The sequence below is a fragment of the Scyliorhinus canicula genome, chromosome 1, assembly GCF_902713615.1.
Source record: "Scyliorhinus canicula chromosome 1, sScyCan1.1, whole genome shotgun sequence".
In the NCBI taxonomy this organism is placed as follows: Eukaryota; Metazoa; Chordata; class Chondrichthyes; order Carcharhiniformes; family Scyliorhinidae; genus Scyliorhinus; species Scyliorhinus canicula.
The window spans coordinates 89,865,690-89,891,608 of NC_052146.1; the positions used below are offsets into that span (position 1 = coordinate 89,865,690).

The 25,919-nt window shown below is 43.0% G+C and overlaps 1 protein-coding gene across 2 annotated transcripts in view; it reads left to right on the top strand.

Moving 5' to 3' along the window:
* The window catches only part of wasf2 (WASP family member 2), a 116,780-nt gene that overhangs the window by 61,946 nt on the left and 28,915 nt on the right, over positions 1-25,919 (top strand). Inside the window, exon 1 of one of the 2 annotated variants that reach the window (XM_038795184.1) lies at positions 10,221-10,420. The exons of the other annotated variant lie outside the window; for it this stretch is intronic. The gene's annotated coding sequence lies outside the window, so the exon portion shown is untranslated. Of the gene's footprint in view, positions 1-10,220; positions 10,421-25,919 lie in introns of those variants that run through there. 2 annotated transcript variants of the gene reach the window in all.

Consider the following 25,919-nt stretch of genomic DNA (forward strand, 5'->3'; position numbering starts at 1 on the left):
TCAGAGTGCCATCTAATGAGCAGATTGTGCTGGAGGACCCCGCCACAGCAGGAGCCCCCGGGCACAGCAGGGGCCCCTAGGCACCGGACCCCAGACCCCAACCAGGAGCAGTCCTGGGACTGGGCTCAGGTACTGCATGACCCCCTCTCCCCTCCCGATCCACATATTCACCCTCTGGTCACAGGATGTCCCTAGTGTTGAAACCCAGCTCTTGGTTATTTGATTGTCCGCTGGATGCCTTACAGTGTTGAAGCCCTCAGTGTTCAGGCAAAGTTTCCAGGCCTCACAGTCTGGTTGGGTTGCTAAGCAGTAACACCTGCCTGTGACATGGAACGTATACCCACAGGAATCCACTTGGGAACTGTGAAGTTCTCACATTACAAACATTGCCAATTCCTTATTAGTGATAGCCTTCAGCTGTGCGGCCATGGTCAGTGGTGGTTAAAGTGACCTTCACCATATTACCACGGACAGTGCTCTGTCCTGGGGGTGTTTGATGAGAGGGACAGGCAGCAGCTGGGGTTGCCCCCATTACGTTCTGGTGGGTAGCTTGTCGGACCTGTGTGCACTGAGCCTCTCAGCCCAGGGGTGACCCTCCACCGATGGTGGCCACTCCCCTCTCCGTCCCCTGGCCGTTCCCGATTTCTGACTCTCCTGCGGTCTAACCGGGCTGCTCAGATTCGCCCCCAGCACGACGTGGCCGTTAAATCATGCTCACAGTGTTCATGACCTGGAATTTGTTGCCTACACGAGTGGTAGAAGAGATGACCGGAAGAGAAATTGGAGAGGCACTGAGGGAAACAGACCAGTAGGGCGATAGGGATGAGAACATAAGACATAGGAGAAGGAGTAGGCCACTTGGCCCATCGAGCCTGCTCTGCCATTCTTTGAAGATGTAACAAATCAAGTGGATAATGGACCTCCTGTAGTGTAGTATATTTGGACTTTCAGAAGCCATTTAGAACATAGAACAGTACAGCACAGAACAGGCCCTTCGGCCCTCGATGTTGTGCCGAGCCATGATCACCCTACTCAAACCCACGTAACCACCCTATACTCGTAACCCAATAACCCCCCCTTAACCTTACTTTATTAGGACACTACGGGCAATTTAGCATGGCCAATCCACCTAACCCGCACATCTTTGGACTGTGGGAGGAAACCGGAGCACCCGGAGGAAACCCACGCACACACGGGGAGGACGTGCAGACTCCGCACAGACAGTGACCCAGCCGGGAATCGAACCTGGGACCCTGGAGCTGTGAAGCATTTATGCTAACCACCATGCTACCGTGCTGCCCTAAGGTTTGATAAGGTGCTGCAAAAAAGGTTAATGTACAAGCTAAGATCACATGAGATTAGGAGTAATTTATTACCTTGGATAGAAGACTGGCTACCAACAGAAAGCAAAATCCAGAGAAATGCATCTTTTTCTGGTAGACAAGATGTAACAGGGTTTGGTCACCTGGCCCCAACTATTTACAATCTATATTAATGACTTGGATGCAGGGATAGAAGGCACTATAGCCAAATTTGCAGATGTCACTAAAATAGGTGGGATAGTAATTTACAATGCGGAAATAAGAAATTTACAAATGGAAATAAATAGGTTAGATGAGTCGGCCAAAATTTGGCAGCTGGAGTTTAATGTGGGTACGTGTGAGGTTAACCATTTTGGTTGGAAAAATGGGAAGGCAACTTATTTACTGAATGGAGAGAAACTTCAAAGTGCTTTGGTGCAGAGGGATGTGGGTGTCCTCATGCATGAATCTCAGAAAACTAACACGCAAGTACAGCAGATAATGAGGAAGGCAAATGGAATTTTGGCCTTTATAGCTAAAGGAATAGAGTATAAAAGTAGGGAGGTGTTGCTGCAACTGTACAGGCATCGGTGAGACCGCACCTGGAGTACTGTGTACAGTTTTGGTTCCATTATTTGAGGAGGGATGTAGTTGCATTCGGCACACTTCAGAGGAAGTTCACTAGATTTGTTCCAGAGATGAGGGGTTTGTTTTATGAAGAGAGATTAAGCAGTTTAGGCCTATGATCTCTTGAGTTTAGAAGAAGAGATTGAATTTCATAGATTTCATAGATTTCATAGAATTTACAGTGCAGAAGGAGGCCATTTGGCCCATCAAGTCTGCACCGGCTCCTGGAAAGAGCACCCTACCTAAGGTCAACACCTCCACCCTATCCCCATAACCCAGTAACCCCACCCAACACTAAGGGCAATTTTGGTCACTAAGGGTAATTTATCATGGCCAATCCACCTAACCTGCACATCTTTGGACTGTGGGAGGAAACCGGAGCACCCGGAGGAAACCCACGCACACACGGGGAGGATGTGCAGACTCCACACAGACAGTGACCCAAGCCGGAATCGAACCTGGGACCCTGGAGTGGTGAAGCGATTTTGCTATCCACAATGCTGCCATTGTGGTATATAAGATGATAAATGGTATTGACAAAGTAGACGTGGAGCGGATGCTTCCTCTTGTGGGGCAATCTAGCACGGCAGGTCATAGTTTTAGGATAATGGGTAGCTGATTTGAAACGGAGATGAGGAGAAATCAGGTAGGAAAGTGGAGTTGTGGCCGAGAGGAGATGAGCCATGATCGTATTGAATGGTGGAGTGGGCTTGAGGGGCTGAATTGCCGACTCCTGCTCCTAGTTCTTATATTCTTATTCAGCGTGATAATAGCTGACCTTAGGCTTCAACTCCTTTTTCTCTCCGCTCCTCATATCTCCTAATTTCCTGACAGACTAAAAGTCTGTCTGTCTCGGCCTTAATGTGTTCAATGCTGGAGCATCCACAATTCCATGGGGTAAAGAATTCCTAAGATTCACAACCCCCATGAGTGAAGAAATTTCCTTTGTGTCAGTCCCAAATGATTGGACCCTTATCCTGAGATTGGGCTCCCATGTTTTTGATGCCCTGACCAGCGGAAACAATCACTCAGCGTCTACTCTGACAAGCCTCTTTGGAATTTTGTAGGTTTCAATGAATTGCCTCTCATTCTTCTAAATCCCAGAGAACAAGAGCCCAATGTACTTAGCTTTTCATCATAGGACAACTCCCTCGTCCCAGGGACCAATTTAGTGAACCCCCGCTGTACCACCCCATATACAAAAATGCTCTTTCTTACATGTGGATATCAAAATTGCCCACAATATTTCAGATGTGGTCTCACCAAAAGACTTGGGGCGCGATTCTCCGCCCCCCACGCCGGGTGGGAGAAGAGCGGGAGGGCCTCCTTGTACAAACACACTCAAGTCTCTTTCAACATCAGCATATACAAGTTTCTTACCTTTTAAAAAAAAATTCTGTTTTTTCATTCTAACAACCAAAGCAAAGAATTTCACACTTCCCTGTATATTTTACTCCAGCTGCTATTTTATCATCCACTCACCTCAATTGTTTTTGGGCTGGATTTTCCAGCTCCCCGCGGTGAGTTTCCGATGGAAGAGGCAGTCCGCAATTGGCCGGCGGCAGGATTTTCTCATCCTGTTGACGTCTGCAGCATTTTGCATGGCTCACACGTCCTGCCACCGGGAAACCTACCACTGGGGGAGGGGTGTGGGGGTCTCCTTCAGCAGGAATGTCCGATCCCACTGGTGGGGAGGGCCAGAAAATCCCACCTCCTCTTTCTTTGCAGCCTCTCTATATCCTCTCCACAGCTTATCTTTCCACCAAGCTTTGTATCATTAACAAATTTAGATACATTTCCCTATGCTCTTGATGAATGTCAATAATTCCGATTGTTAATCGTCGAGGCCCCAGCACTTATCCTTGCGGCACTTCACTATTCACTGCCTGCCAACTTGAAAGAGTTCTGTTTATGCCAACTCTCTGTTTTCTATTCATTAGCCAATGCTCTTTCCATGCTAACTATTACCCCAACGCCATGAGCTCTTAATCTGCCTCTTAACATAGCACCTTATTGAATGCCTTTTGGAAATCCAGGTGTACTACATCTACTGGTTCCACTTTATCTACACTCCTGTCAATGGGATTTCCCTTTAGTAAACCTATGTCGAATTGTTCTCAGCATAATGCTTTTCTCAGGTTAGTGTTAAGATTTCCTTTATAAGAGATTTCAGCATTTTCCCAAAAACTGATGTTGGGCTAACTGACATGCAGTTCCCTGCTTTCTCTCTCCCTCATTTCATGAAAAGCAGTGTAACATTTGCCAACTTCTAAACTAGTGGAACCGTTCCTGAATCTAAGGAACTTTGGAAAACCACAGCCAGCACACCTACTATCTCTGCAGCACCTCCTTTAGAACCCGACGGTGCAGGCCATCAGGTCTTGGGAATTTGTCGGATTTTCATACCTTACATTTCTCCAATATTTTGTAGGATATTAATTTAAAGCAGAGTGGATGTGATTGACTGAATTATGTTGCAGAGAGCTGCCATAGACTTGATGGGCTGAATAGCCTGCTTCTGTCCTGTAATGACTGTATGACTTGGATCGGCACATGAAGTGTGGTAATCTACAAGACTCTGGACCAAGAGTTGGAGTGTAGGATTTTGGTTGGCATGTACATGATGGGATTAATAAACTCCTTCTGTGTTGGGAGAAGTGTACAGTAAAGGGTTAACATCAGTAGCTTACGTGTTGCTGACATAATAATGATGTCAGATCACGTGATTAAGAAGTAAGAGCGATCTGGAAGGAGGATAAGATCCAGCTTCATGTAGCAGTGCAAATGTATAAATATTTCCATAGAGAGTAATGGTTTATACAGAGTAATACAGACTTAAGCAAAGTTGGAATATAAAGATGAAGGAAGCCTCAAACGATTCCATGTCATTCAAAATCAAGGCCATTCACTGGCAGCAGGATTCTCTGGTCCCACTGGCAGGGCACCCCTGCCCGTGGATTTGCCGGAGGCTTGGGGTGGCTTCCATGGGAATTCCCGTTGACAGCGGAAGGAGCAGAGAATTCCGCCATCAGCAAATGGCGTACTGCCTCCCGCCACGAAGAAACGCGCAGCTAGGAGGCCGGAGACCCGGCCAATGCCTAAAAGTGAAATGAATCCATACAGTGGATGACGTTGCTGATGAGAATGACAGCAGTACATTTCAAAATGAATTTCCAAAATCATTTACAGGCTGCGGGAAGTTTAAGACTTAGTACCCTATCACCCTATGAGCTAATGCTAAACCAATTTGCCTCTTTACACCGAGGTAAGTCCCTTAACCACTCGTGGACAAAGTCACGGGTGAAATTCAGACGGTGCACAGCAACGGGTTATCTCACCAGTCACCATGCCAACAAAACGGTGCTCAGGAATGGTTATGGCCCCAAAATCGCCTTTATAAGAATCTGTATGGATTTAACCCAACTAAACAAATCAGTGGAATGTGAGATCCGCCCACCCGATGGCCAAACTAATCAAGAATACTTTATTTATGAAATTGGATGTAAACAGTGGATTTTGGTAATTGCCTCTGGACAAGGAATTCAGATTATTTATAACGCCATTTGATCATTATTGTTTCAGGGTGGCAGGGTGGCACAGTGGTTAGCACTGCTGCCTCACAGCTCCAGGGATCCGGGTTCAGTTCCAGCCTCGGGTGACTGTGTGGAGTTTTCACATTCTCTCCGTGTCTGTGTGGGTTTCTTCAGGGTGCTCCGGTTTCCTCCCACAGTCCAACATTTTGCAGGTTAGGTGGATTGGCCATGCTAAATTGCTCCTTTTTGTCCAAAGGTTAGGTGGGGTTACTGGGTTACACAGTGCAGAAGAAGGCCATTCGGCCCATCAAGTCTGCATCAGCCCTTGGAAAGAGCCCAACACCTAAGGCCACACCTCTATCCTATCCCCGTAACCTAGTAACCCCAACTAACCTTTTTGGATACTAAGGGCAATTTAGCATGGCAAATCCACCTGACATGCACATCTTTGGACTGTAGGAGGAAACCGGAGCACCCGGAGGAAACCCACGCAGACACGGTGAGAGAGTGCAAACTCCGCACAGACAGTGACCCAAGCCGGGAATCGAACTTGGGACCCTGGAGATGTGAAGCAACTGTTCTAACCACTGTGCTAATCTCTTCTGACATCTTGGCACATTACAACCCAGAATTACTGACCATAGTAGCAGCAAATGCATTGTCTACAGGTCTGGGGATAGTTTTATTTCAAGTGCAGAGAGATGGCAAGCACAGACCTGTCAACTATGCCTCAAGGTCACTAACAGAAACAGGACACCGATATGCCAATACAGAAAAAGAAGCATTGGCAGCAATGTCGACATGCGAAAATGTTTTCGAATGTGTTATGGGATTGCTTTACAAAATTGAAACAAACCTTAAGCCATGAGTCACCCTTCTGAACATGAAAGGAATTGCGAAGCCCAGCAATGAGATGAAGAATGTCTCCAATTCTGAGAGCGCTGTCTGGAAGGATGGCCTGACTATATTCTCACTAATCCGATACTGCACGAGTACTTTGAACAGCACAAGCACCTCACAGTTATTGATTACATACTAATCTTAATAATAATCTTTCTTATTGTCACAAGTATGCTTACATTACACTGCAATGAAGTTACTGTGAAAATCGCCTAGTCGCCACACTCTGGCGCCTGATCAGGTGCACTGAGGGAGAATTCAGAATGTTTAATTCACCTAACAGCACACCTTTTGGGACTTGTGGGAGGAAACCAGAGCACCCGGAGGAAATCCATGCAGACACGGGGAGAACCTGCAGACTCCACACAGACAGTGACCCAAGCGGAAATCAGACCCGGGTCCCTGGCGCTGTGAAGCAACAGAGTTAACCACTGTGGTACGATGCCACCCTCAATGAAACAGTAGTCATATGAGATAACTTTGGGTTGGTATTCTTCAAAGACTTCACCAAGGTCATCAAGAATAGCACAATGCTGTGCAAGGGCACATCAAACAATCTGGTGGCCAGGTATTACTTGCTTAATGGAAGAAATTATATCTGTTCTATTTATGCCATTAGCAGCAAGAACAAACACTCAAATCTAACACCACTACGAATGGCCACGAAAAAGGAAACACAGCATGAGGTGTGGTGATATGCATTTGTACAGTAATGTATATTGTCATCTATATGACCTCCGACTAGCAGGTGGTGATAGTGATCACCATGTGACTCCAGAGATCCGGCAGTTGGTAGTAAGTCATATCAGAGGTCAGTTGCATTGTAAGTAGCTCCAAAAGAATTCACTCATCGTTACCGTTTGTGTTATAGTTCATTAGTTATCTTTCCACGTGTTAATTTTGTCAATAAACTATCTTACTGGTAAAGAACTAGATGTTTTGTGTGCATCTTTACCACGGCCACAACACAGAACATAACGTGAGGAAGAACAGAGAACCACCTAGGCTTGGATCTTTAATCACTGGCATCGAGCTCATGTGTTCCCAGTGCTGAGGCCTGGGGAGAGAGTTTGGGTTCAAGATCAACTGAAGGAAGGTACAGTCATTGAAAGATCTCCTGGCGCGATTTTCCCAAAAAGGAACAAAGTCCCTTAGCGAGTGTGTTTAGCTGCGACTTGCATTGAATAAGGCGGCTGAACAGGGAATGCACAGCCATTCTGGACAGTGGGGAGCTCCACTCGTCAGAACTCCCCATTGTAGTGAGAAATTGGGATGTAATTTTTAAATAGTGTCCCGATCTCCAAGGCCCCCGAAACAATCGCTGACCTTGCCCCCAGCCCGAATGCACTATGGCAGTGCCAACCTGATACCATGGCAGTGCCTATGGCAGCTGGCAGTGCCACCTAGAAACCTTGGCAGTGCCAGTCTGGAACCCAGGTGCAATGCCAGGGCTTCACCCTGCCCAAACGGCATACAGCTGGGGGCCTCCGATCACCTGGGCGGCCCTCCATGAGTGCTGTTTCTGTTTGTGGGGACCAGTGCTGAACAGTGCTTGTCCGAGGTCTCTGAGGTGAAGGGATTGAATTCCCAAGCCTCAGCCCTCGGGAATCTGCACATTGAGCCTCGCTCCAAAATGCACATTTGCTCAAAAATGATCCCACCCAATGGGCAGGATTCACATTGCAACGTCTCGTAAAATTACGTCGAATCTCGCGAAGCATTGCGAGCCGGGTAGATCCCGGGAGCTGGGTCTCCCGGTTTTCAACGGCCATGCTGTGCCACGGTAAGCTGCTTTTCGGGCTCACGCCGTTCAAAACCAAGATTGTACAGGATTGAGACAGATCAAGGAGAAACCTCAGTGCCTTAATATTCTTTGAGAGCAAACCAATAGAAATTTGGACTTAATACTCAGATCTTGATGAAGAGGAAAGACTTACTACAAACTCTACAGTTATCTAGGAGACAAACACTCACACCGACAGAAGGGAGAGTATGGAATATCGTCAACCTCAAAAGATCAGAACGAGATTCGGGAGTTTGGTCAAGGCACCTCAATGATTAATCCTGTGACGTCTGAGACAATGGGAGAGGCGTAGGAGGGTGTAAATATGAATGGGATACAGATTTGGGTGAGATGTAAAGGCTCAACAGCAGAAGCATGCGTGACGCTTATATAATGATGTCAGGTCACATAACAGAGAAGGAAGAGACATCTGGAAGGAGGAGAAGCTCCTTCCTCACGAAGAAGTCCAATAGTGTAAATGTTTGCTATAAATAAAGGGGAATGATTTTGAGAAACTACAGACTTGAGCCGCATTCTTTGGGAAAATAGACAATCCACAAAACTTCTGTCTCAACCCCGATTACAAAACAAGAAGACATTTGATTTTCAAAATTATGAGGGGTCTGGACAGAGTAGGTAGGAAAACTTTGTTCCCATTGGTGGAAAGATTGAGAAGAAGGCACAGATTTAACTTCCTTCTGTGTTGCAATCATTCTGTGATTTTGTAAAATCTTTACTGTATTTTTTTTAAGGTAGGACAGAAATCTTACATGAAGCAATGGCGACATTAAAAAACCTGTTTACGGAGCGAGTGGTTAGGATCTGGAATGCACTTCCTGAGAGTGCGGTGGAGGCAGATTCACACACCGAGTGGTTAGGATCTGGAATGCACTTCCTGAGAGTGTGGTGGAGGCAGATTCACACAGAGAGTGGTTAGGATCTGGAATACGCTGCCTGAGAGTGTGGCGGAGGCAGATTCAATCAAGACATTTAAAAAGGAATTGGATTATTAACAGAAAAGAATGTGCAGGGGAGTGACATCAGATGAATTGCTCAATCGGAAAGCCAGCACAAACATGATGGGGTGAAGGTGCTGCAACTTCCTTCTGTGTTGTGACCATTCTGTGATTTTGTAAAATCTTTACTGTATTTAAGGTAGGACTGAAATCTTACAAACATAAAATGTCTATTTTTTTAAAGAAAAAAGACAATTAGTCCAAGGGCAATGTTTGCAACAGGACAGCACGGTGGCACAGTGGTTAGCACTGCTTCCTCACAGTGCCAGGAACCCAGGTTCATTTCCAACCTTGGGTGACTGTGTGGAGTTTGCACTTTCTCCCGATGTCTGCGTGGGTTTCCTCCAGGTGCTCCGGTTTCCTCCCACAGTCCAAAGATGTTAGGTGGTTTGGCCATCATAAATTGCTCTTTAGTGTTAAAGATGTGCAGGTTAGGTGGGGTTACCGGGATAGAGCAGGGTAGTGGACCTAGATAGGGTGCTCTTTCAGAGGGTCAGTGCAGAATCAATGGGCCGAATGGCCTCCTTCTGCACTGTAGGAATTATATGATTCCATGATTCAAATCCAACAGATCATATTGCAAAATAACCCAGATTGCCCAATGCCTGTAACATGTCTGCAGTTGCTCAAAACAATAGTGTGAATGTCCCATTGCTCAGCCCTGATGTGAATGTCCCATTACTAAATACTACTGGGAATTGCTGAGCTTTCAACCTCTGCACAAACTTGTCAGTTTTGTCACTTTGGGACAGCACCAATATTCTCAGAGGGGTGTTTTAAATTATCAATAATAATTAAGCAGGTAAACAGTCAATATATTACAATAATTGTAGTTTTAAAATGATTCTATTATTTATAATCAGAGCAAACAGCTAACATGAATTAAAATTGAACAGTTTCTGTTTTATAGCCCTTTCGGTTTTAATCCCTCCCCCCCGCCCCTTCTATACCCCCTAATCTGAAATGGTCTTTCCGGTGTGCCAGATCAGGCATAACGTCAGCTCTGCGGAACCGACGTCGAATAGATTGACATAACCGCTAACCAATGAGACTACACGGTCGGGCCGTGTGCCGGAAGTCTCCTGCTGATCACCATATTGGAGCGGGCTTAGGCGTTGCTATGTCGGGCGGTGGCGGCGAGACTAAGGGCAGGAGCTCGGCGATTTGAGGGCAAAGAATGGCCGCGGCTTTGGTTTAAGATGCGAGTTTGGAAGCGGCTGATCTTGGCAATCGGGTTGAGTGCGGTTTTTGCTGTTTCAGGTAGGTGCGGGGGCTGGGGGTATTTCTGATGCGGGTGGAAAGGGTGGGACGGAGTCGCTGCCAGGTTGTGAGACTGGAGCCGGGCCTCTCTTCCTGCCAAATAGCGAGCACCTTGGGAGTCTCTGAATGCAGGGAGCAAGTCTCACTCTGTGGGACAGGCGCTGGCTGGCCTCAGTAAACATCCTTGTTTTTAATGATCCCAGTTGATGTAATACCTGGGCAGGAAGATCCCAAAATGGAACCCTTGCTCAAAATACTAACTTTAAAAAGTAAAACATGGAGGAACAGAGTCACCTAACTGTTTAATAGTTTTAGCAACAAGAAAAAGATCATAGAACTAACTCATAAAAATTACAGCACAGAAGAAGGTTATTTAACCCATCATGTTCATGCCAGATATTTATTAAACATGAAAAAACTGGGTTATACTGTACAATAGTTCTTTACTTTAACCCCTGCCCCCCCTCCCCCCCCCCCCCCCCCCCCATTCATAAGAATTACACCCAGGTTGGATTAACACAGATTACAAAGTACACCTTAAACTACAATGGTTTCATTAACTCGATCTGTTTTAAGTATACAAGATGACTGGGGTCAAATATACATACTTGGCTCCGTACCCAAGTTAGTGTCTATGGTTTTTCTCCTCTTCCCTGCCCGTCCAGATGATTATCATATGAGAGCTTCCAAACTCCACTCCCAGAAACAAACTTTAAAATCCTCTCTCACAATAATGCTTTCCTTTTATGGTTTGTATTCTGAAATTTGGTCCATGTTTTACAAATGACACTTTTAAACAAAGCTTCCTCACTTTTAACAGTGAATCCAGTCCAGGATTTCACAACATCCCCTTAGGTTTGCTTTGTCTTAACTGCTTTCACATAAACTCTGAAATCCAGCCACTGATCTTCACACTTATTTCAACTGACGTTCCACAGGCTGTAAAATCTAACAAGCTTGAAAATCACTTCAGATATCTTTCTGGCATTTCAGCCTTCTCAGTTCTGTCTATTTATTCAGCAGTTCTAGCACCTTTCACCTCAGACTTCTCAGAAACTTCTTGTCATTTCTCTAGTTCCCTTAAGTACCTGCTCTTCAGATGTCTGCACTTGTTTTCATGTGGCATGGTTAGCATTGTTACTTCACAGCGCCAGGGTCCCAGGTTCGACTCCCACTTGGGTCACTGTCTTTGTGGAGTCTGCACGTTCTCTCCGTGTCTGCCTGGGTTTCTTCTGGGTGCTCCGGTTTCCTCCCACAAGCCCTGAAAGATGTGCTTGTTAGGTGAATTGGACGTTCTGAATTCTCCCTCCCTGTACCCGAACAGGCGCGTAGTGTGGCAACTAGGGGAATTTCACAGTAACTTAATTGCAGTGTTAATGTAAGCATACTTGTGATACTAATAAAGATTTTTAAAACCTTGATTCCATGGTATGGTTTTTCTGATAGCAAAGCTATCTCGCTGTCTAAACTAACTTCTTCTAGCAGAGCTGTGAGAGCTCCGTGCTCTCTCACTGGCTATTTTCAACTGCAATCACTATTGGTTTGTTTACTCTTCATGCCATAGCCCTCTTAAGCACAATAGAATCACAATTGGAATTGAAACCAACCCCCACACATCTAAACACCTTTGTCCAGCATGAATCTAATTTTTATCCTTCCCGGCACAGAAACATTAAAATAAACCCAATTAAAACAATACCTTATTTCTAATATTTACCATTGCAAATATCAATCCCTTAAATGTCATATAATTACAATGATTTAAGAAAAACAAGGACATTAACTTCAGCATCATCATTTGAATCTACATGGTATTGACATAAGTCAAGTCATGATTCCTTTTCTTCCGATTTCCAGTTTTGAACTCCGAAGTCTACAGTGCAATTGTTAATTGTCTTTTTCGTCACTAGTAGGCCTAGTTCCACTCTCGAGCCCACTTTCCAAATTCATACGTGGTAAATTTGTATTTAAATTTAACACAAACATAATGTCATTTTTGTGTGTTAACATCTCTTTGCTTGTCAAAATCTTTAGCTGTTTCAATGTAACAATTCAATTCGCAAAATTACTCCTTAACTTTACACAAAGAAACAGGTTCATCCCTTCCATTCATATTTCTTAGTACAAACTTGTACTAAGAACTTACACAACTTGTATTCCAGGATATTTTATCATCAGCTACCATCAATGTTTGATCTTCTCCAGTATCTCAAAATGTTAGTTTGTTTACTTACTTTGTTAGATGAATAAGCAAATATTTCCCCCTTTAAAACAAAACATCTAGAAACTCCAATAGCCTAACTTCCTTCACAGTACTCAAATAATTGCACAGTACTCAAATAATTGTCTGAACTATCTTGAGACCTATCCTCTGAAAGAGTGTTTCACCTGCACCAATGCTATAGATTTTACAGACGTTTCCTTTTCAGATTCTTCCATTCCGACTACTGCAACTGATCTTCAATTTAATTTCCAACAATCTGCCCTAATGTGTCTGATTTTATTATAATGGCAACACTTCGGCCTCCAAATGTCACTTCCACCCTCAGCAAATTCCTTTCTGATTGGAGGTAAAATTTCTCGATCATTTCTAACTGTTCCATCTCTTCCTAGACTATATGTTTGCTTTTCTACTTCCCACCTTCTATCCTTATGTTTAAAAGGATGATGGAAAAATGTTTGGCACTATGGACCACGTTGTAATCATCTGCTAAATCTGCTGTCTAGTTAGCAGTTTTTAAATCTTTTGTTTCTCAACATGCATCCTAATAACCAAAGGAAGTGAATCTTCGAATTATTCTAAATGAATGACCTCTCTATGGGCTTCGTATGTTCTCACTATCTTTAATTCCTGAATCCAACGGTCAGAATTATGTTGCTTTACCCTCTTGAATTCAATGAGTTTGTCCAGGCTGTTGTCTTGCATTCAAAATTTCTGCCTGTATGCCTCAGGAACCAACTCCTGCACACGAAGGATGGCTTTTCCAACTACATCACAATCTACAGATACCTCTTCTGACAATGATGTATACACCTTACCGTTGTACCTGCTGCTCTACTTTGTTAAAGTAATGCTCTAATTTCTTTTGGCCAATTCATCTGTTTTGTTACCTTTTCAAAAGAAATAATGCTTTTGCATCCTTTTCCTCAATTTTGGAAGCGCTTGTGTAAAGTTAAACTTTCCCCTATATGTCTAGAGCTACTTCCTTCCCCAACTTGCTCCAGTGTCTCTGCTTTAACTGGCAGCATTTTAAGTTGAAATTCTCTCTTCTCTTTCTGCCATTACTAACTTCTCCGTTTCCAATTCCCTCTGAAAACAATAAATATCAGAACACATTTTACAATCCAACATACAGTAACTTAATTTCCACGTTTCAAAATATCGCAACAAATTATTACTAATCAGCATTCATCAGCATTCAATAGCTCTTTCTCTACGTTTTGAAATCCTGGATGAGCCCCCACTTTTGTTATGATCCCAGTTGATGCAACTGGACGGGAAAGAGCGACTTTCACTTTTTTTTAATGAAACATGCAGGAGCAGAGTAACAGAACCGCTAATTACTTTTAGCAAAAGAAAAAGACATTTATTAAACATGAAAAAAATAGGATCAATGATACAATACGCCTTTACCTCCCCATTAGCTGAAGAATTGATCATAGTTTTTAGGATTAGCATGGATTACAAAGTACATTTAATCTACAATGGTCTCATTAACACAGTCCTTTTTAAGCACACAAAATGACTGTGGTCAAATACAGGCACCCCGCTTGTACCCAATATAGTACCTGTGGTTTTCTCTTCAGAATCCCCCCCCCCCCCCCCCCCCCCCCCCCCCCCCCCCCGATGATTGTCATATGAGAGCTTCCAAACTCCACTCCCAAAATCACGCTTTAAAATTTTCTCTCATAATAATGCTTTCCCTTCGCGGTTTCACCAAAATCCAGACCCGATTTTCCAAATAACACTTTTAAACAAAGCTTCCGCTGCACTTAAAACACATCTGGTGCAGGATTTGACACCACCCCCTTTTAGTTTTCCTTTGTCTGAACAGCTTTTACACAAACTCCAAAATCGCCTCTCAGATTTCCACACTTATTTCAACTCGTGTTCCACAGGCTGCGGTAAAATCCCACAAGCCTTTAAATCACTTCAGATATTGTTCTGGCATCTCCTCCTCCTTCACAGTTCCATCTGTCTTTACGGAACAGTGTTCTGTTCTAGTATCTTTAACCTATGATTTCTTGTAACTTCTCTTCATTTCTCTAGTTGCCTTAACTAGTTGCTGTTCAGAGCTTTGCACTTGTTTTCTTAACTATGACTCCATACTATGGTTTTTCTTATAGCAAAGTTGAGAGAGATGTTCCCTCTCTAGCCTTCTAAACCAACTGCTTCTAGCATAGCCATGAGAGCTGGCTGCTCTCTCGCTACCTATTTTCAACTGAAATCACTATTGGTTTATTTGCTCTTCATGCCATAGCCCTCTCTAAGCACAATAGAATCAGAGTTGGAATTGAAATCAACTCCCGCACAGACAAACACCTTTGTCCAGCATGAATCTAAACTATATGTTTTACCCTGCCAGGCACAGAAACATTAAATTAAACACAATTAATACTGCCTTTTTTCTAATGTTTGCCAATACAAATATGAATTCCTTTAAACTACCTTTGTTTTCCTAATACTGTACAAACACAAAATAGTACAAACACCAGCAACTCGGGAAAGAGAGATTCCTAGTTGCTGCTCAACTTTGTAATGCTTGATGCTGCCTTTGTAGATGTTTACAAGTTGCCTTCTGTAAAAGATTGTTTAGAAATTTACGATTGACCGATGTTGATAATTAGTCCATGATGGACTAAGGTGTCCCTGTCCATTAGAGAAAACAAATTGGTTATAGGGCAGGTCTGGCGGCAGGCCTTCATTACCACAGCGACTATGAGGATTGTACCCATGCTGTTGGCATCATTCTGTACCATGCATGAACCGTCTAGGCCACTGAGCTAATCGGCCCAAGATATATTGAGCCAAAGAAGGGCTTTGCAATGTTTAACTTGTCATATTGAAAGGTGGGCCAGTTTATTTGGGTGTTAAAGTGTTTCTGCAGCAATACCTAATTTTGTTTTATATATTTTATCAACTGCTTCATGTTCGGAGATGGAAAACAATTTTGCCAAATGTTTCAGTTTAAGGCAAGACTTTTCATAATCAACTGCTGTGGCCATTTAAACTTTCATTTTGAGGAAGGGGAAATACTTTGTTCTGGATTGTGATGAATTGATCATCCCAATTCCTTGTTTTGAGGGCATCATCCAGATTTTCATACCTTAGTCCTCAAATTTGAATTATCGGACTATTTGAAATAAACAACCTTGAACAGAGTAGTTTAACTATTGCATGTTTTCTTAAGTAAATGTATTGTGTTGCTCTGGCTTTTAAGTGTATTGTTTAAAAAGAAGCCGAGCAACCTGCTCTCAGATACGAATATTTCACTTCCCCATTATACTTTCCTTTTTAAAAAAAACACTTGTTAGTCAAATTGGGACCGGGTGTACTGCTGTGAAATTGGAATCTCATAAATCATTTGTTGAATGTATGCACAGCCATTCCAATCATTGAATCAAACTTGTGTGTGTACTTAACTATTCTTGTCTTCCCACAAGTCATTGCTTATGTGAGCAATGAATGTCGAGGGAACACGTTTGAATCTGACGTTGAGTAGTCAGTGTTTTTATTTTTTAAATTAGCTTTTTTAATCTCAAAAATTATATTTAACCTATTTGACCTAAATGTTAGATTTTTAAAATAACCTGCAAATGGTGAAAATCTGAAATCCTGAGAATATAGTACAGATCGGTAACGTGTGAAAAAATAGATTAACAATTCAGTTAATAAATCATAGATTATCATAGAATTTACAGTGCAGAAGGAGGCCATTTGGCCCATCAAGTCTGCACTGGCTCTTGGAAAGAGCTCCCTACCCAAGGTCAACACCTCCACGCTACCCACATAACCCAGGTATGAAAATCTAGATGATGCCCTCAAAACAAGGAATGGGGAATGATCAATTCATCACAATCCGGAACAAAGTATTTCCCCTTCCTCAAAATGAAAGTTTAAATGGCCACAGCAGTTGATTATGATGTGCGATTTAAGGGAATATGTTTTTGTGATGAACGATAGCCTTCAAAAACCTTGCAAATAGTGGATTTAACTGATAAATGTACCTAACATGGAAAGTCATCTTAGGCTCTTATCCCAAGCAATCACTGTTTAAGTTAACCCAATTGTTTTCCTGAAATGTTTAGCTGGGTGTGGTTGAGCTATCTTGCATTCTAGGTTAGATTGAAAGGTTGGGTAAAGAGCAAGGTACGGAATGGGTAAATGTAATTAGACCTACTGTTTATGTCAAGGGTAAACACTGAGCATTTACTGTTTGGGCTAAATGGTGTGTATCCTGATTGCAACATGTAAGGCTGAGACAAATATTTTTCCTCGTTTATTTATTTGTGAGGGTAGGACGTCTGGTCTCCTTTGGGGAACAGCCTTTGGCATGATGTTTTTTCAATGTGTGACGAATTTTACTTTCTTAAAAATTGTGGAACTTCTCAGTAAGTTTAAAAATTGTTTTCGTAGAACTCCTGACAGTCCTGCGACTCATACTGGACTGTTCTCTGGTGTAATTTTTGACTGCAATTAGAACAGGAACTAAGGCTTATCTTTTATTTCAGCCTGTTTCTTAGTTGTTCTCATCCTCACTGTAGTCTGTATTGTGCATTTGATGTACAGCTCCAACAAACTACTTTTTTCATAAATTGAGAAGTTATATCATTAATCTAATTAATTACGGTGATTATTTAAAAAATCATCTATCATCATTGACCTGTGACAGAAAATTACCAGCTTGTAAAACATTTGGCCGAGCACTTACTATCCTAAAGAAGACTTGACTCCAGATGTGCAAAATATTCCTCTGCAAGCTAGTGAGAAATGGGATAGACAGCTGATGGTGAAGAAATCAGATTTTCTTTTTTCTTCACTTTAAAAAAAATGAATTTAGAGTACCTAATTACTTTTATTCCCAATTAAGGGGCAATTTAGCGTGGCCAATCCACCTAACCTGCCCATCTTTGGGTTGTTGGGGTGAAACCCACGCAGACATGGGGAGAATGTGCAGGATGTGGACAGTGACCAGGGGCCGAATTCGAACCTGGGTCCTCAGCGCTGTAGGCAGCAGTGCTAACCACTGCACCACCATGATGCCCTGTCTTCACTGTTCTTCACATGTAAAAGTTAATTTACAGTAATTGCTATTCTCCAATAGGAAGGTTCACCAGAGTGCATTACAAGCTAGGTTTTGATCTTATTTTTTTGTGACAAAAAATTGTGACAAAATAGTTGTCATGTGTTTTGGGTTATTTTGCTAGATAACGTGGGTTTAGTACCCTGAAAACAGATCATGGGTTCTCTATGATGTGATTCCACGTTTCTATTGACTAGGTAAGCAGCAATATAATCCATAGATTGTAACATATCAGGGAGCCAGAGCAAAATTGGAGTCGATGGGAATTTAGAGGAAATTTCTCCACTGGTAGGAGTCATACTTAGCACGAAGGAAGATTGTTTACTGAAGGTCTGTCATCTCAGTCATAGAATCCCTATAGTGCAAAAGGACGCCATTCGACCCATCAAGTGCACCGACCCTTTGAAAGACCACCCTTGTAGGCCCAATCCCCTGTCCTATTCCTGCAACCCACCCGAGGGGGCAAGTTAACATGGCCAATCCTCCTAACCTGCACATCTTTGAACTGAGAGGAAACCGGAGCACCTGGTGGAAACCTGGAGTCCCAGGAGCAGCGTCCTCTGTAATTGCTGCCTCCCTGGCCACGGAAATAGCCCCCCCCCACCACCCAAAAGAGTCAAACATCAAGAGCCATAGCTACCGCCTTCCAGGTGTGTTCCACCTGGATCTGCAGCCCGTCGAGTGATTTTCCATTCATCGTCTCCAGTGCATCCCTGATGTCCTCCGGGTTTTCGAAAGCGATGAAGTCAAAACTGCAGCGCACTATGACTTTCGGGAGACAGCTATGCCCTGGGCCAGTGAAGATGCAGCTCCTACAACCAGTGACATTGAGTCTTGGTCAGTTTTTGAGATCCAACCTCCTCCACTTCTGTTGCAGGTACTTTTTTTTATTGTTTAGGGGAGAGATGGCGATCTGTTAATTTGCTAGCATCGTGTTTCCTCAGCTAGATTATAATTGGCCAATTTGTCCCCGTCTTTGTCTTTAACCACTTTCATCCCCGATCTATCAGTACTTGGAGAAAATCTCTTTCAGGGATTCAGTCCTGCTGAACGTAAAGGTGCTCCTTAAAAGTCCACTCCCTATGCTTTTCTCCACAACTTAAATGAACAGATAAGTGTGTTCAAGTGATTTTGCATGGTTTAGGGGAGCAACCAGCGCCAGCTGTCAGTTTACAACTTTCATTCCAGGCAAAATGGCACTATGTAAAATTAGATTTTGTATCTCTGTGAGATGAAGTCTAAAGTATGGAGTGTTAATTTAATCCGCATAGTCTGTTATACTTTCCAGGCAAAATATGAAGATCTCCACTCTGAATCCATGAAACATTGGGCTGGATTTCCACTGAGTCAGGGCGACCTGGGAGCAGTTTAAAAATGATGGGTGGGACCGGGTTCTGAGATCCCAACTCCGTTCCTAGAGTTTTGGGTTCTTGGGGAGTACCTTTTAAGGGTGCAGACTGGCTCGCGTCATGTGATGGCACCTTGCATCCCAGCCTGGCCAGCTTCATTGTAGGGATAGGCATGTCCTACCTAGTTCTCCACAATTTTCATGGAGTTGGGCTAACTTTCCAAAGTGTCATTGTTCACAGCACTACAGAGGTGTAATAAACCATTGCCTTTCAAAAGGTTTCCTCATGCAGACAAGTTCAGAAGGTCCTGCACATGCCAAGCCAGGGAACATCCATGCCCATTGATCTACTATGCACTGTATAGAAGCAATGGACCCTATAGTGCCAGTGGGGATGTTTTTTAAAAATAAGTAATAACTTCCTACTTTAAAAAACAACTTTTTACTACAGCACAATAAAAGTGTCAATCATCCAGACCTTTAAAGAATCATTAGAAGAAAATTGCAAGCACTTGAATTTTTTTTGTCTTGTGTGCGTACACTTTGCGGAATTGGCAGCATGAATCAAAAAACCAGAGCTGTCAATTAAGCAATGCTTTTCCCTGAGGCTCAGGTGTTTCAACAGGCTAATAGATTTCTGGGCCCTTGGCCTGCCGAAACACCTGAACCTCAGGGAGGGTGGCATGGTAGCACAGTGGTTAGCATTGCTGCCTCACAGTGCCAGGGTCCCAGGTTCGATTCTCAGCTTGGGTCACTGTGCGGAGTCTGCACGTTCTCCCAGTGTCTGCGTGGGTTTCCTCCGGGTGCTCCGGTTTCCTCCCACAAGCCCCAAAAGACTGTGTACCCGAACAGGCGCCGGAATGTGGCGACTCGGGGCTTTTCACAGTAACTTCATTGCAGTGTTAATGTAAGCCTACTTGCGACAATAAAGATTATTATTAAAATATTGCTTTATTCACAATTTTGGATATCTGTGAAATTGACAGCATAGATCAATGTTTATTTACGAAACAGGTTAAGTGCTTGCTGTTTCAGCTATTGAAACATTAGAGTCTGGATGATTGTCACAACCCGATTAAATGGCAAAGAGGTGCCTTTTTAAAAAAAGAGTTGAAAGTTATCAATGTACGATTGTTTTTAAAGCTTTTCTTTTAAAACACCTGTCTCAATAGGGTAAGGCGTCTATACAGTGTATCATGGGTGAAGAGGATGGAAATGCCATAGCTTGGTTTGGAGTCATGAGAGACCATCGGATTTACGCTGGGAAGATGTTGGGGACATAGCTTAGCATGGGAGAACGTTATGAGTGGTGATAGGGGATGGGTGGGGCTTGATGGATGTGGCATAGGGAGTGTGTTTTGGGGGGACGGGTGTGGGTGTGAGCTGGTTGGGAGAGCTGTGGGCCTTTGTGTATGAACCCAGCAGCCCCTGTGACTCCCTCCAAACATTTTCCAGGCTGGCTAGACCAAAGGCATCTTGCACCTGCCTTGCCACCCAGTCTACATTGAAAATTGTGTCCTTATGGGCACTTTCTCTTGAGAAGGGCAACCGAGCCGGGATTTGTCCCACCTCAAAGAGAAAAATCCAGCCCATTGTATCCACTCCGCTAGTTTGGTCATTCCTTTCTCCACAGAATGTTTTGGCTATTTATTAAACATATTTCCAAGCAGAAATAAGACTGCTGCTTGAAAACAAGTGATATTGCTAAGTTGCTGAACAGTGACACAAATATGCTGCAGTACAGCCATTGTCAATGGGTGGGGCAAATAATAAAACTGACTGAAATCATCCAACAGGAAGTGTGCTTGTGGTTTGAGATTAGAAGCATATGGGGGAGGGGGAAGAAGTCTTTTCCACATCAGTTATCAGCTATGTACAAGTATGGGGGCAGTAAGAAGTCTTACAACACCAGGTTAAAGTCCAACAGGTTTCTTTCAAACACGAGCTTTCGGGGCACTGCTCCTTCCTCAGGTGAATGGAGAGGTATGTTCCAGAAACATTTATATAGACAAAGTCACTCTGAACAGTGTGTTTCTGGAACATACCTCTCCATTCACCTGAGGAAGGAGCAGTGCTCCGAAAGCTAGTGATTTGAAACAAACCTGTTGGACTTTAACCTGGTTTTGTAAGACTTCTTACTGTACTCGCCCCAGTCTAGCGCCGGCATCTCCACATCACAAGTATGAGGGAGCAGGGGGAGATGAAAACACTTTATAACTAATGATTTGTACTAAACTGTGAATTAATCATTGAAACACAAGCAGTTTAGACAGATCTCCTAAAATGGTTTACTTTCAAATTCATTTTGGTGCTTATAGTTTTGTAAGCAGGTTTTGTCGGTTTTTTGGAAAAAAGGGGGAAAGACCTCTGAAAAGCTGCACAGCAGACACATTGTGAAGAAGCTGATATTAAGGAAACTTCAGTTTGCAGATGTCTGTAGGAAATAGCACCCGAGTCATGCAACTGGTGAGCCACCACTGTGTAGCTATTTTTGACACATTGTTAGGGGAATAAATATAAATCGCATTAGCTTAGTTTTTCACGGTCTCAACTTGTCAAGCTTGTTTTGCATGAAGCCATTGATGATATTTATCAGTGTTTAAATTGATTGTTAAGCAATCTTGATTAAAAAGATTTAATAATTATTTAATTAATAATCTTTGTTGTCGCAAGTAGGCTTACATTAACACTGCAATGAAGTCACTGTGAAAAGCCCCTAGTCGCCACATTCCGGTGCCTGTTCGGGTAAACAGGGAGAATTCAGAATGTCTAAATTACCTAACAGCACGTCTTTCGGGACTTGTGGGAGGAAACCGGAGCCCCGGAGGAAACCCATGCAGGCAGGTGGGGAGAACATGCAGACTCCGCACAGACAGAGACCCAAGCCGGGAATCGAACTTGGGATCCTGGCGCAGTGAAGCCATAGTACTAAGCACTATGCTGAGAGTCCATGATTTTTACAGAAACACGTGGACTGTGCAAACAAATGCAGCACTTCAAATTATTTTAGCACAGTTGCTTGCTATATGATACTTCGGAGCATAATTTGATTGTATTAATTCTAAAATCATCCATCGGTGGAGATCATTTGTGCTTAATCTAGGGTCACTTGCAGCCCCTTGCCTTTCAGAGACCTGCTGGTTCATATGTCCTTGGGCCTTGGTTCATTAGATAACCAGTCTCTTGACAAAGAGTTCAGCAAACAGATTGGAAAGGCGGCTGGCCACCAACTTTGGCTGACTAATTAACAGGCATGGAAAAAAACAAAGTAGTCTACAGGACCATGATACTTGTGTTTAAGGATTGTATCCTCAGCACTTTGCTATGTGACAGTAAGCCTGAACAACTTGCACTTTAATAGCTTCCATCTCCATTGTCTCATACATCCTTGGCATGGGCCTTATTTAAGTCAATGATAGGGACTTTGATCATTGCCCTCTGGAAAATAGTGGTGTAGGGTGATGTCACTGAGTTAGTAATCCAGGGCCTGGGCTAATGCCCTGAGGACATGGTTCAGATCCAACCATGGCAGCTGCTGGAATTTGAATTAAATTACCAATAAAATAAATAAATAAATAAATATAAAGCTAGTCTCCATGATGGTAACCATGGAACTATCATTGGTTAGTGGAAACCCTCATCTGGTTCATTAATGACCTTTTAGAGAGAGAAATCTGCCGTTCGTACTTGGTTTTGCCTACATATGACTCCAGACCCACAGCAATGTGGTTGACAAAATTCTCTGTGAAATGGACGAGCAAGCTATTCATTTCAGGGGCAGGTAGGAATGGGCAACAAATGCTGACCTTGCCAGTGATGCCGACATCCCATGAAAACTAGATTAAGAAAATCACATTGGATACATGTGCCAAGCATGCTAATGCTAATTAAACACCTAAGGATTTGCTAGCTTGGTCATGTGCACAGGATGGAATATGGCTGCATTCTCCAGGATATGCTATAGGGGAAGATGGCCCATGCTAAGAGAGTGTCATGGGCAAAACTAGCTTTTGTTTCTCATTGCTCGCTGCCCTGAGAAAATGGCAGTGGACTCCCAACATCAATGTAACTTAGTGATGTGTCAGGCTATTTTCTCTGCTGTCCTCCCTGCCTGTCCCATAGAAAGGCCAGTAAACATTCTGATATCCATTCGTGCCACTTGGGTTTTCAAGGTGTTTATCCTTGCATTAATTCTTCCAAAAACTCCCCTACTGTTGACGTCACATGTCCAAAATGTGTGAACTTCCTTAAATATCACTGCCTCAAACAAGTTCCTCTTACCACCAGATTTCTCAAGCACCCACTCATTTGTTTGCTTGGCTCTCCATGTCGCACAATATCTGTTGGAGTCCTTTCACTTCAAAGTCTCTTATTCGAGCATCGTCACTCTTCTAAATGGTTCAGCTTTCAGAGCCAAATGTCGTCACTAACATACATCGTGCCCTGGACTAAGTGATAATAATTTGAATTGCCTTTGATTCGTCTTTGAGGTGAATGGATTTTGTGATATTTAGGTGAGTTTTCAAACTTAGCTGGCCTATAGAGGAAGGTGCTGGGTGAAAACTTTCTATCTCCACCCGTCTGACAATAAATCACAAAACCATGGTAGCCTACCTCCTGACAGCTACTAACAAATTTTTTTTTTAACAAAAAGAAACAGGATTGTATATTAAAATATTACTGTTCAAATTTAAATCAAAGCCCTGAGTTGCAGGTTATGGGGAGCTGTTCAATGTCTGTCATGTACTGCTTAGATGGGAGCTGCCAGACTGTCTTTACTCATTGCTAATGCCGCTCTTGTTTGTTTCATGCTGTCATATATAATGCATGGCTCTCGCGGTGCCTACCGATGCTGCAGAATTGTCCCTATTTATATTGAGGGATGTATTTTGAAGCACTCCTCGTACATAGAAACAGGAGGAGGCCAATTGGCCCTTCAAACCTGTTCTGCCATTCATTATGATCATAGCTGATCATCAAATTCAATACCCTGATCCAGCCTCCCTCCCAAATCGCTTAATCCCTTTAGCCCCAAGAGTTATATCGAACTCCTTGAAGTTATACAATGTTTTCACCTCACCTACTTTTGTGGTAGTGAATTCCGCAGATTCACCACTCTTGGGTGAAGAAATATTTCCTCATCTCAGTCCTAAAAGGTTTGCCCCTTACCCTCAAACTATGATCCCTAGTTCTGGACTTCCCTACCATTGGGAACGTTCTTTCTGAATCTACCCTGTCTAATCCTGTTAGAATTTTATAAGTTTCTATGAGATTCCCCTCTCACCATTTGCCTTCTTTAATGCCTGCTGTACCTGCACACTTGCTTTCGGTGACTGATGCACGAGGACACCAAGGTCTCCCTGAATATCCACCTCAATTTACATGCACTGAAATAATTATCTGCCTTCCTACTTTTGCTACCGACCTGGATAACCTCATATTTATCCACATTATACTGCATCTGCCATGCATGTGCCCACTGACTCAGCCTGTCCAAACCTTGCTGAATCATCCCTGCATCCTCCTCACAGCTCACCCTCCCATCTAACTTTGTATCAGCTGCAAATTTGGAGATGATACATTTAGTTCCCTCATCCAAATCAATAATACATAATAGTTGGGGTCCTAGCATGGATCACTTTGTACCCCATTAGCCACTGCCTGCCAATTGGAGAAAGACCCATTTACTCCAACGTGTTGCTTCCTATCTGCCAACCAGCAGTCCCATGCTTTTTTACAAAAGTAATCTGCTATGTGAGACTGTAGAAAACTTTCTGAAAATCTAAATAAACCACATCCACTGGTTCTCCCTGGTCAACTCTACTAGTTACATCTTCAAAGAATTCCAGTAGATTTGTTAAGCATGATTTCCCTTTTCATAAATCCATGCTGGCTTTGTCTGATTATACCAGTGCTTTCCAAATGCTGTGCTATGAAATCCTTGATAATGGACTCTAGCAACTTCCCTCCTACCGACGTCAGGCTCACTGGTCTATTGTTCCCTGCTTTCTTTCTGCCTCCCTTTTTTGAATAGTCGGGTTATGTTAGTTGCCCTCTAATCAGTAGGAGCCATTCCAGAGTCCAAAGAAGTTTGGAAAATGACCACCATTGGATCTGATATTTCTAGGGCCACTTAAGTACACTGGGATGAAGGGTATCAAGCCCTGGAGGTTTATCTGCCTTCAATCCCATTAACGCCCCAAAACAATTTATTTATTAATACTAATTTCCTTCAGCTCTTCACTGAAACATGTCTTCCTTTGTGAAGACAGCAGCATAGTATGAATTTAGTTCCTCAGCCATTTCTTTGTTCCTCTTATGAATTCCCCTGTTTCTGACTAAGGGGCTTACACTTGTTTTTATCAACCTTGTTCATTTTACATACCTAGAGAAACTTTTACAGTCAGTTTTTATGCTCCCCGCTAGCTTACTTTCATATTATATTTTCCCCTTAATCAATCCCTTGGGTCACCTTTGATGAATTTTAAACTGTTCCCAATCCTCAGGTTTATTGCTTTTTCTTGATAATTTGTACGCCTCTTTGAATCTAATACTATCTCTAATTTACTTTGTAAGCCACGGTTTGGTCACAGTTCCCTTCTACTCTTGCACCTAAACAACTTGTGGAGTTGATCTGTTCATTCCCTGAATGCGTGCAATTGCCTGCCCGCTGTGCTTTCTTTCAGTAATGTTTCCCAGTCCATCATAGCCAACTCATCCCTCGTATCATCATAGTTTCCTTTATTGAGATTCAGAACCCTGGTCTCAATTAACTACCTCACTATCCACCTTGATAACTTTATCATATTATGGTTATTTGTCCCCAAGTATTCGCTCCCAACTAGAT